Below are 13,182 nucleotides of genomic sequence, written 5' to 3'. Positions count from 1 at the left end.
ATCCCATTAAATTGGACACCAATACATACAATCACGTGTGACTTCCAAATAGGGAAAAACTACTTGAACACAATTTCGCATACACAATTCCCAATACAACCTACTGCTGCTCAAACAATCCATTGTTTGCAAGGATTGACACTGGATTCCCTTGCATTTGATCCTTCGTCCATCAAAGCACATGGCCTAGTGTATACAGCACTCACATATACGGAACCCAAACAACCTATACCTCCTAAATCCAATAGAAGAAAAGCATATCAAAGTAGATAAGAAATGTTATCAACGAAATGCAACACTTGCGAAATGAATGACAATGGATTGCACAACAAAAACACATCTCAACACATAAAAAACAACAAAATACATTCCAATCTCTTAACACAAGAGCCCTAAACTCACACTTTGATGACATATTACAAGATAAAAGCCTATTAAGGGCCACAATAATTTGTTTTCAGGAATTGCATAACAAATTCAACACACTATTGTTACCTAACTTCACATGCCTACAAAAAACAAATGGAGTAGGGATTGCAACATGTTACAAAAAAGAAATGCAATTGCAAGAAGAATTATACATACAAAACAAAGGTTGCGAATGCTTGTTAACTACCTTCAAAAGCACAAACATGGACAATTTTGCACTCATAAACATATACAATTCTCCTTCATCATCCGCTTCCACACTTTTGTATTCACTTCAACAAATTCTTTCAACCATGGAACCAAACACACCAACAACAATCTTAGGAGACTTCAACATTAACTATAAAAACTTTAACAATAAAACTAAAGACCTACATACATTCATGACAAGAATACATATGACACAATTAATTCACCAACCAAGGATTGTTCACGGCTCAATTATAGGCCACATATGGACAAACAAACCAGAACAACATACTCTAGTGACACTCACTCATTTAAACGAACATTCAATAACCTTAACTGGAGGCCTTATGAATGTAATTCAACTTGTTTGTGTGTATCTGGGAGGATCCAAGTAGGATGTAGCCGTCCACTCACATTTTTGGAGGATGGCGGAGAGTTTGTGCGTGCAAATTGTACGCTCTAAAATCACATCCGTGATACGTGAACAAACGTGATGATGGACCGGGAACAGGAATTTACGTGAGGTTCTTGCCGTTCCCCCACTGCAATAATGCTGAACAGAGAACTTGCGCTAATCATGAACCTGTATACGGGAGCAGTTAGAGATCCCTCAACCTTAAGCAAACCATCCTGCGCTCAGGTGCATCGTCCTGGGTTTTTTCGTAGCGGAGATCCACATTCCCACTGGCCGGCAGCTCATCTGCACACGCAATCGAGCCCTCTGATGGCTTCCCCCGAGGACAGTGGAGAGGTGGTGGAGGAAGGTACTGCTGTCCTTTAGTGTATTTTTCTCCCTATTTACATGAGTAATTTAGTTATAAAACAATTATGGAAAAGAAGTTTGCTGGTACCACCCAATTCTGGCAATTGTTTTTCGTTGTAGGAAGGTCAGGGACCGACCGCTTGTGGAAGAAGTACTTCACGGATCCCTCCCAGTGGTGGGACAACCGAGGGAGCAAAGTAGGTGTGCGACGAGTCTGAACTGCATGATTTGCACAAGTAAATCTGTAGATTGTCTGGTCTGACGAGTCTCTCCTGAATCCTAACAACAGCAAAACCCAAGATCTCCAGATTTCAAGCATAAGATTACCAAGGAGTCGCTATGGATAGACGGCTGGTACAATCCAGGTTGGGTTAAAGGCATGCTAGATCATATGCCCAGAGCGTCCACTGGTCGGGCTCAAGACCGTGGCTTGGTGGAGGAGTGTGGCAGGGCTGAAACAAACGTCAATTCATGTCAGGCACAAGAACTGCACGAGAAGAGTTTATGGGAAATGCTTAGTTTAGAGGAGGCCCTCACGTCTATGGAACGGATGCCCCAGCCGCCTTCAGTTCAGAACGTTACATGCATCTTGTATAAGTGCAGAACAAAGAAAAATCTAGCGTATGCCAAGCGCTTGTATGCCTATCTGTGCAAAAACGGGCTAGAAGATCATAGATCTCTTGGGAACCACCTCATCCAAATGTTTGTTCAAGTTGGAAGCATGTACGATGCTCAGCAGGTTTTTAACAAGGTGGTTGATCGGAATGAGTATTCTTGGACTTATCTCATCTGGGGTTATATTGAATTTGGGGATTCAAAACATGCCCTCGAAGTCTACCAGAAAATGCAAGAGGATTCTGTACAACCTAGCAAGTATACCTTTGTTGTCGTATTGAAGGCTTGTGCGAGGCTGAAAGATGCAGAAAGAGGCCGAGAAATACATGCTGAGATTGCCAGAAAGGGGTTGGAAAAAGATCTTGTTTCTGGGAACACCTTGGTGGATATGTATGCCAAATGTGGCTCGCTTGCTGAAGCACAAGAAGCATTTGACAAGCTGCCAGTTCGAGACGAGGTCTCATGGAATGCACTGATCACAGGATATGCCCAGCACAGGCTTGGTGAGGAGACACTCAAGTGTCTCGAACTGATGCAAGGGGAGGGTCTCTGTCCAAATAATGTCACATTTGTTTCAACTTTGAAAGCTTGTGGCAGCATAAGAGCCATGGAGAAGGGCCGAGAAACACATGCCGAGATTGTGAGAAAAGGGCTGGAAAGAGATCTTGTTGTTGCCAGCACCTTGGTGGATATGTATGCCAAATGTGGCTTGCTTGCAGAAGCACGGGAAGCATTTGACACGCTGCAAGTTCGAAATGAGGTTTTGTGGACTGTACTGATCACAGGATATGCCGAGCATGGGCTTGGTGAGGAAGCACTTAATTGCCTTGAGCAGATGCAATTGGAGGGTCTCTCTCCAAATGCTGTCACATTTGTTTGCAGCTTGAAAGCTTGTGGCAGCATAGGAGCAATAAACAAGGGCCGAGAAATGCACGCTGAGATAGCCAGGAAGGGGCTGGAAAGAGGTCTTGTTGTTGGTAACACCTTGGTGGATATGTATGCCAAATGTGGCTCACTTTTAGAAGCACGGGAAGCATTTGACAAGCTGCCAGTTCAACACGAGGTCTCCTGGAATGCACTGATCACAGGATATACCCAGCATGGGCTTGGTGAGAAAGTGCTCAACCATCTTGAACAGATGCAATTGGACGGTGTCTCTCCAAATGCTGTCACATATGTTTGCAGCTTGAAAGCTTGTGGCAGCATAAGAGCCATCGACAAGGGTCGAGAAATACACACCGTAATAGCCAGAAAGGGGCTGGAAGAAGATATTGTCATTGGCACCACTTTGGTAGATATGTATGCCAAATGTGGCTTGCTTGTGGAAGCACAGGAAGCATTTGACAAGCTGCCAATCCGAAACGTAGTCTCATGGACTGCTCTTGTGGCAGGATATGCCCAACATGGGCTTGGTGAGGAAGCGCTCAACTGTCTCGAACAGATGCAACTAGAGGGTCTCTCTCCAACTGCTGTCACGCTTGTTTGCAGCTTGAAAGCTTGCGGCAGAATAGGAGCTATAGAGAGGGGCCGAGAAATGCACACTGTGATAGCCAGAAAGGGTCTGGAAAGAGATGTTGTTGTTGGCAGCACCTTGGTGGATATGTATGGCAAATGTGGCTCACTTGCAGAAGCACAGGATGCATTTGACAAGCTGCCAGTCCAATACGAGGTCGCATGGAATGCACTGATTGCAGGATATGCCCAGCACGGGCTTGGTGAGGAAGCGCTCAACTGTCTTGAACAGATGCAAGAGGGTCGTCTCTCTCCAGATGCTGTCACATTTGTTTGCAGCTTGAAAGCTTGTAGCAGCATAGGAGAAATAGACAAGGGCCGACAAATGCACACTGAGATAGCTAGAAAGGGGCTGGAAAGAGATCTTGTTGTTGGCAATACCTTGGTAGATATGTATGCCAAATTTGGCTTGCTTGCGGAAGCACGTGATGCATTTGACAAGCTCCCAGTTCGAGATAAGGTCTCATGGAATGCACTCATCGTGGGATATGCCTCGTATGGGCTTGGTGAGGAAGTGCTGAACTCTCTCAAACAGATGCAACTAGAGGGCCTCTCCCCAGATGCTGTCACATTTGTCTGCAGCTTGAAAGCTTGTGGCAGCATAGGAGCGATAGACAAGGGCCAAGAAATGCATGCCGAGATAGCCCGACGGGGGTTGGAAAGACATCTTGTTGTTGGCAGCACCTTGGTGGATGTGTATGCCAAATGTGGCTCGCTTTTGGAAGCACAGGAAGCATTTGCCAAGCTGCCAGTTCGAGATGAGGTCTCATGGACTGCACTGATTGCAGGATATGCCCAACATGGGCTTGGTGAGGAAGCACTGAACTGTCTGGAACAGATGCAACTGGAGGGTCTCTCTCCAAATGCTGTCACATTTGTTTTCAGCTTGAAAGCCTGTTGCAGCATAGGATCAATATACATGGGTCGAGAAACACACACTGAGATAGCCAGAAAGGGCATGGAGAGAGAGGATCTTGTTGGCAGCACCCTGGTGGATATGTATGCCAAATGCGGCTCTCTTGCAGAAGCACATGAAGCGTTTGACAAGCTGCCAGTTCAAAGCGTAGTCTCATGGAATACATTGATTGCGGGGTATGCCCAGCATGGAGAAACTCAAATGGTTTTCCATATGCTTGAGAGAATGAGAGAAGAGAGAAAGCCGAACGGAGTCACATTGTCTATTGTTCTTACTGTATGCAGTCACACGGGTCTAGTGGATAAGGGCCAGAATTACTTTGAGGCCATGAGCAAAGACTATGGCATCTCTCCAACTGTTGAGCACCACCTGGGCATGGTTGATCTCTTTGGCCGTGCAGGCAAATTGAATGAAGCCGTAGCAATGGTGAAGAAGATGCCTTCTCATCCGGATCTTGTGGTGTGGCATACAGTCTTGGGTGCTTGTTGGAAGTGGGGTAATGTGGAGCTTGGAAGAGTAGCCTTTGAACATGCAGTGCAATTGGATGAAAAAGATGCTGCATCTTATGTCTTGATGTCCAACATCTATGCAGGTGCTCACATGCAGGAGGGAGACAAGAAAGTTCAGGCAATGAGAATAAAAATAAGCATGGAAGAAGCCAGGACAGAGTTGGTGGACTGTTAATAGGAGGATTGTGCATCATTTTTGGGAGGAGCACATTCCCACAGCAAAACTATATATGCAAAGCTAGAAGATCTTATCCTCAAAATGAGGAAGGAAGGTTATGTCCCAAATTTGCATTGGGTGTCACAAAACGGGTCATGTGGGCACAGTGAGAAGGTGGCTAGAACGTGTGCCATTCCCTAATCAATACACCCACGGGGACACCCATGTGTCAAAAATCTCTGGGTCTAGAAGGACTGTCATGTGACCATTGCACTGAGATAAAGATAGAGCAGAGAAATATTCTTGTTGAAGATGCAATCCGCTTTCATGTTTTCCATGAAGGCAAGTATCCTTGTGAGGACTATTGGTGACACTAGATACAGTGAGAAGACCTGAATGGGTAGAGCCACCATGCATGCATCCACCCCAAGGCAACTATTATCGAAAATCCATCAAAAAGATAGATATCCAAGCTGATTTCATTGAGACAGTCCTTTGTATGCTGTTTGAGGGACCAGATCCACGCTGCTCTCTCCGCGTCCGGCTGCATTGTCTCCCTGAGGATTGCTGGTCTGTGTCATCTGACTGAACAAAATCAATAATGACTAGGTTGTTGTTGTGTTTTGAGATGATGATGATGAAGAAGAAGACGACGACGAAGAAGAAGAAGAAGAAGACTCCGATTGGGCCTCATGGTCTGGTCTCTGTAGCTTCAGCAGCTGGTCTCTGGGTTTTAAGCTACCCATCTTTGATCCGAATAGACTAGGAGGCTACAGAGGGGTCCAAATCCATCTTTAAATAGACAATGGGGACAGCCTCAAATCTCATAGTGCATAGGACATCTAAAAGCAAAGGGTTCCTCCGACTCAACCTCTTGCTAGTTTCATAGGGTGCAAATGCGGCCCTCCCAAGGGATGCCCTCAGCCCATCCAGTCTCAATGCACAGTTTGTGAGAAAAAATGTGAAACTGCCCGATGGAGATTCTCAAGGCGTGGGGAGGTGGATTTGGATGAAAAGGTGGCAAACCATCTACAAGTTCAAGCATACCCTTGGCTGATAGCCCCGCTCGAGCTTTGTCACAGCCTTCCAAGTGATCACATACCTCCATCGAGTTAGAGATTTTGGTTCCACGATCTTAGACCGACCCCCCTACCTACATTAATGACATTGATAGCCAAGGAACATCAAAGATGTTGGGATTGAAGTCTTATTGTGGATTACCTGTGCAAGCTGTAAAACCTGAAGCCTCTCTATTGGAGTCCAATCCTTTGATAGGTCGAGGCCCCAACATGAATTGCCATACATATACTAGCTAAAGGGTAGAAGAGAAGAGACTTAGTCTTCGGATCCGGAAGTAAGATTGAAAGCATTGGTGCTCAAGCTTCGCGACTGTGGCATAGCCCCTGCTCAATTGGGCTTCCATAGCTGGTCTCATTGTGAAAATCAGGCCGGACAAGAGCACTCCTAGATATGTATAGGACACAACAATCGTTAATGGCAACCTTTTGGCAAGGAATTGCTCTCTATGCGTGACTACTATGGAGTGTTGAAGATGATAACCTTGGTTTTACCAAGGTTGTGGCCTTCAAATCATGTAGTACATCTAGATACCCTCAACAGAAGAAGAGAGTAAGATGACGTCGTATGCATAGAAAGAAAGAAAGAAAGAGTCGAGAGGCCTCACGGGCCTACGAGACAAAGGGCAATCACAGATTAACTCATACAAGAGGCCTCACGGGCCTATGAGACAAAGGGCAATCACAGATTAACTCATACAAGCCACTGTGGGCTGAGGCAGAGGGTTCACTAACGCCATTTGTTGAGTACTATACTAAACTAAGCTCAAAACTCAGAACTCAAAAACTAGTACTCAATCTCAAAGTCAAAACACATAAGCAGGTACCATGGTGGCTCTCCTGTGAGTTGCAAAAATATCTCGTATCTATGTCTATGAGGTCATATGTCGTGGCGTGGGGCATAGTCTCCATTATCTCAGTATCCGGTGGGCCATATCAAAAGTGATGTCTCTACTGGGGTGATCCCCTTTGAGTAGAGATGTGATGGGCTGAAGCTCTATCGTGCGTGGCCTGGTTCGTCTCTGCATTGTGTGTGGTCCTTGTGTCTCTGGTTACATCCCTCCTCCTCCTCGTCTCCTTCCACAGATCCATGCTATCGTCACATTATCTATCTCCTCCTCGACTTCGCCATGTCCAGGGGCAAGCTCAAATGCGTAGAAATCTGTGATGTGTCACTGAGCTTGATCCATCTTTGTCTCCCGTGATACTATCCATTGTTGCATTTCCATCAGATAGAGGTCGATGCGAACTAGGCACTGGAATGGGAGAGAGGCCCAAAACCATACCCCTTCTAAAAGAGACAATGGTATCATCCTCAACTAGGCAAGTTACACAGGAAATGCTTCTTGTCTCCACCTCCCCTAACGTGGATAGTTTGCCACTCCTAGGACTTACATCTCATGAAGTCACCTTATCATGCGAGATCGTGGGACTATAGGCCTTCTGAAAGTCTACAAAGCAAGTGTAGATTTTCCAGGATCTTGATCTCGCCTCCTCGATGATTCCTTGCAGGGTCAAGAGATTATCAAGAGTGGAATGTTGCTTCTAGAACCTAGCCCGTCCCAGTCCTTGCTGCCCATGTGTCTTTGTGTAGGAGCTGATCTCTCTCGAGTACTAATCCATAAATCTTAGCCAGTGTATGACCAATCATGAGAATCGGTAGTTCCTAGAATGCACGGGATCCCCTGCTTTGTGTATTGGCACAATGGTGGTGGTACTCCAAGCAAGGGGGAAGCCATGGCATACAGCATAATGGGAACATTTGTGTTAGGATTGGGGCCAAGACCTCTTGTCCATGTGCAAAGTGCTTCCCTCATGGTCCTGGGCTCTTCGGTTGTGGAGCCGACGTAAAGCAACTCGCACATTCTGTGCAGTCAACAAAATGCATATGGTGGGTTTGGAAAGGGCGGACATATCAGGTGGTGTTTGAACTGGGACGTCAAAGAGGGATGTCACATAGGTGTGCCACACATCTGGGTCTGTGTTGGGAATAGGTGGCTTCCCCTCAGAGAAGAGTCCCCATGCAAAGGTGGGGTCACCTCCTCGAAAAGATTGAATCACCTCGTCCATCCTATGTGAGAGAAATGGCTTCCTCTTACGTCATGTCAGATGTCGGATGGTCTGTTGTGCTCCTGACTTAGCCATAACAAAGGCTAGCATTAAAGGAGAAGGTTGATAAAAAAGCAGTCCACATTCTCTTCATTCAAGCTAGAACTGCTTGTAAAGACAATATGATTGCATTTTAGTCTCTCCCAAAAGAGCATCTAAGCAAAAAGTGCTTAGATAATCTAGCTGACTAAGAGAGGGAAATTTTCAATATTGACAAGTTGAGGCTCATTTTGAATTTGAATGTCAGTGACATTCAAATTCAAAATGACCCTCAACTTGTCAATATTGACATGTCCCCTTTCTGCTGCCACCTCTCAAAATGTTGAAAGATAGGTCAAAGAATCATGTGGGTTGCACCTTACATAGGATCTGGATTCACAAGAAACTTGACCATAGTCTTTCATTATTTTTCAAGTGCTTAGCTTGTAGCTAAACATAGTCATACACATACTCTTGTTCTAGATAATGGTCATAATAAGTTCTTCTTTGATATGATTTTCGACTCTAGAGCAACTTAGCAAATCACATATCATCGTGACTTGTTAAGTCAATACAAGCCTTGTACTCACCTATATACGGGTCCAATTAGAGATGATATAGAGCATCCAATTTATGGCATTGGAGAAAATCATAAAGAGTTTTCAGGTGGTGTTGTGTGTGTTTTCCCCAAGTTGAAACATAATATGATCTCTATCACATGATTGATAAATATGGCCACTGAATTGAAACTTCCCTTGTCTGTGTGTCTAATCAAGGACGAGGAATTTGGGCAAGTTATAAGAAAAGAGATACGTAAGGAATGTTTGTATTTTCTACTTCGGAGCAAGGATGTAGACACATATTAATAGAAGCAACTGCCAAAAATAACAGGTACTTGTGGCATCGACATATATGATCCATGCAAGTCTAAAGACGCTGAAGCAAATGAAATGAGATGGAGTAGTCAATTGATTGGAACTTGAAGGTATGTGAAGCACGTGCTTTGGGCAAAATGGAGAGAAAGCCATTTAGAGGAACTTTGAATGAACAACAATGTTGAAGCTTGTTACCTCGAACATTTGTGGTCCCATGAGGGTGTGCTCAACGCAGGGTGCCAAGTATTATATCACATTCATTGATGAAATTCATCACATTCAACAACAATATCAAGACTAGTACAAATGGTGATTCAAAGGAGGTCTCCAAACAATATTGAAGAGATCCAAAAAAGTGTCCTTAAAATGGTACAGCAAGAAGTAACCGAACCTTCTAAGATTCAATGGGCAGTTGAACCACAATTGGTCAAGAAAGAAGATGGAACAATCATGTTCACAACTGACTTTCGACATCTAACGGGAGCAATTGTATCCTTTTCCATGCATAGATGACATTCTTGATAAGCTAGATAAAGAGTGCTATTGCATGTATCTAGACCTAGCTTTTACCTATCTAGCACATCCCAACGACAAAAAGAAGACATCATTAGAACCCCATACAGATTGTACCACTTCAGAGTAATGCATTTGGTTTAAGGGATGCCCTGACCACATCTCAAAGACTCATGAAATGGTTGCTTTATAGACATGGCACAAAAAGAAGTGGTGTTAGTATTCTTGACGATGTACTAATTTACACAAAAATATGGGTTGAATGCCTTGAATTGTTTAAAGAAATACTAACCCAACTTTCAAAGGATAATTGAAACTCAAAAGGAAAAAATGCAAATGGACAAACTAAATTGAATAGCTAGGCCTCTATGTCTCTACAATAGTCATTGAAAGTGACCCTCATAAAGTTGAAGCAGTGCAGCAATTCTCAACACGACAAATAGCAAGACACATGTGGTTTTTACACCTTGCCACATATTCATTGAACATTATTCTAACATCATAGCACCTGTTTAGATATTATTAAAGGAGGACACAGTTAAATTGGAATCAAGACTATCAGACTACATCGTAGCAGAAAAAAAAACACTAGCATAAATCATAGTGACCCAATCACCAAGCCCTTCTATCTACAAATAGCTAGATCAAAAATGGGTTTCCTCCTCCATTAGTGTCGTACCAAACATGCATGGTGACCAATCTAATACATCAATCATTCCAGTAGGGACCAAGTGTGGAGTGGCAAAAAACGAAATGCTTGCAGTTGTATGGGCTTCTTATATACTGCACGTATACCTTCAAGGAACTAAGGTCACAGTTCAGACTTATCATTATACCATCTCTAGCCTCATGACAAAGAAATAATTAGAAGGGAGACTCTTGAGGGGGGTGTTCACACTTCATGAATACAATTTTCAAAGTGCCATATAGAGTTGGGAAAATATCCATTGGGGATATACGAACCAAAAAGAAGTTAATGTGCTTCAACAATACCGTTGTCAACTAAACAGGTGCCCCAGTTCCAATCTCAAGACCCATTTCTTCTACTGGTTATCACTCAACCAACACGATCTCAAAACTAGCGTCCAATAGCTAAAACAAATTTAGCAAATCAATGGAATACTCTTCTGCATTCAATCGGAATGGCATCCTAAACTCTGTATTGTAGTTACCAAGAAATGGTAACATTCCAAGAATGTTCGATGCCAAGAACATGTCTGGTTGGGTGAACATGGATCTGGTGAAATTATACGAGAATATGAAAAAAACCATGTCTTATAGCTCATCGACAAATTCAATGAGGGAGCTAAGAGGAGTTGGGACTCAAGGAGGACCAAGAAGAGGGCTAGGTTGAGAGAGGGCTAAGGGAAGGGTAGGTGACAAGTAAACAACACTTTTACCACCACCACATTCTACATGGCCATCCATCTTGGTTGTAAGGCCTATTGCACACATTGACACTCTACTACTAATGGTTGAGCATAAGACAAACTATCAAGCAATATTTCCAATCTTGTCAATGCTATCAATCATTCAAATTCCCTCTAGTCATCAAACAAGAACTATATCAATCAATGCAAATTAATGGCCTATGTAGAGTGGGACCTCTCCCAACTTCCAAAAATGGCAACAACTATATAATTATCCTTATAGACTATTTAACTAGGTACTGTGAATCTCGCCAACTTCCTCTTAGAAAAAGTAATATGCAAACACACTTGCCACAAATGTATACTTTTTTATGAAGGAGCTAATTTCACTTCAAAGTTTTTAAATATTATGCATGTCTTTAGGCCATATCATTCACATGCCGATGGGCTTACTGAAATGTTTGATATGCTCAATAAAAGCAATGATTGCCATGCATGTCATCAGTGTGCATGAACTGGGATACTACCGTTCATAGTCCATCATTATTAAAAAAAGAGGGAAATGTTATAAAAGTAGATGCTCATTTGGGTTTGGGACAAAAATCTGGGCAACCATGGCATTCATTTTTTTTGGGTGGAAAACCTATATGGATCACGACAAGCTACCAAATTTTGACAACCTATATCATTTATTGAAAAATCTAAATTGGATCATGCAGCGTATCGGCTATCATAGAAGTGAATGCATCTCTATAGACAAAATAGTACACATCATTTATAAGAATTTAAATCATTTTGTTATATATTATATAACCATTTGAGATCCTACAGATCGATATTTGAGGTAAACTAGATTGAATAAACATTATCGAAAAAAGTGATGTAAGCAATGATGTCTACCACAACTAGTTTTGTCTAATTCTCAATTCACACATAATGGCTAGTATAATGGAACTCTACACTCAAATTAGTACACTAAATTGATATGAATTAAAAAATCAATGCAATATGCCGTAACTAATATCCAATATGATATAACCATTCAAGTTCCCTACTACCATATAGGTTGATACTCTGAGGTAAACATGCATTTATAATCATATTAGAAATAAATGGAACCTTTGACTCTAACTAATAGTGTGCATGATATAACCATTCAAGTTCCCTACTATCCTATAGGTAGATAATTTGAGGTAAACATGCATCTATATCAACATGACATCTAATTGAATTCTATGAAAAAAATTGCAATTCATTAGTTTTATAATGAGCAAGATATCTAATTGGAATCCATACAAAACGTGTAATTAGTTACCTTTAATGAAAATTAAACATGTTTTAAACATAATTACATTAGATATTCACAAAGAAGTAAATACATAGTAGCAAATACTTTATGGAAATATGGAAATAAATAACACAGAAACTTGCAATCCTTAGCAAGTGTATAAATATATATCTCAAGTTACATAGGAAATATACTTATACAAGTTTCATATCCCAAAAGATATGATTTATACATAACCACCACTGGTCCACAAAATATATTTCATGACCAACTCTACAAAATAGGCTCACATACATGGGGTTGATATACATCACATGTTTATAGAATATTTCACAAAAATTTCCCATGATGAACACATCTAAACATACATATTTGTACGCATGACCAAACATAGTTGTCTCCTTACTACATCCAATAACTCAACATTCTAGATGGAAAACCGATGGTTTCTTTCTTTGAGAACTAAGTAGTTGGAATAATTTAATGTTTTTCAATGTAGATTGGTACATATACTCATGGATTTTAGCACTGAGTACCATAATTACAATGAAAATAAAGTAAATATGTTTGCATGGGATATACACACTCTTCTTCGCATGTCATTCTATGAAATCATGGTAAGAGCATCTTGGAAATTTTGATATTATAACTACGTATGTCAGACCCTTAGAAATAGAGCCCTCTAGCCAAACATGAAAGAGATGCATTACTAGAGCAACTAAGCTGCTCTAACCACTCGCTAATTCAAACAATGCCAGGAAATAACTCTTGATAGTGTATGTAGTAATGTGTCCATACACTCTTGAGAGTGTATGTAGTAATATGTCCATACATGACCATCTGACTTTTGATCCATGCCATTCATTGTTGATCCTTTCGGAC

At 42.0% G+C, this 13,182-nt stretch overlaps 1 pseudogene across 1 annotated transcript; it reads left to right on the top strand.

The window, feature by feature from the left end:
• The first annotated feature begins 1,125 nt into the window (after window positions 1–1,125).
• On the top strand, window positions 1,126–5,656 carry LOC147895994 (pentatricopeptide repeat-containing protein At4g39530-like; annotated as a pseudogene). Its single transcript, XR_015541910.1, has 3 exons — window positions 1,126–1,382; window positions 1,502–1,578; window positions 1,671–5,656. The product of XR_015541910.1 is annotated as a pentatricopeptide repeat-containing protein At4g39530-like (transcript).
• Window positions 5,657–13,182: the final 7,526 nt, after the last annotated feature.

Source organism: Dipteris shenzhenensis, chromosome 12 (assembly GCF_047967505.1).
Source record: "Dipteris shenzhenensis isolate YYH24624 ecotype China chromosome 12, Dip_SZ_1.0, whole genome shotgun sequence".
Taxonomy (NCBI): domain Eukaryota; kingdom Viridiplantae; phylum Streptophyta; class Polypodiopsida; order Gleicheniales; family Dipteridaceae; genus Dipteris; species Dipteris shenzhenensis.
This window is presented reverse-complemented; position numbering and strand designations above follow the sequence as displayed.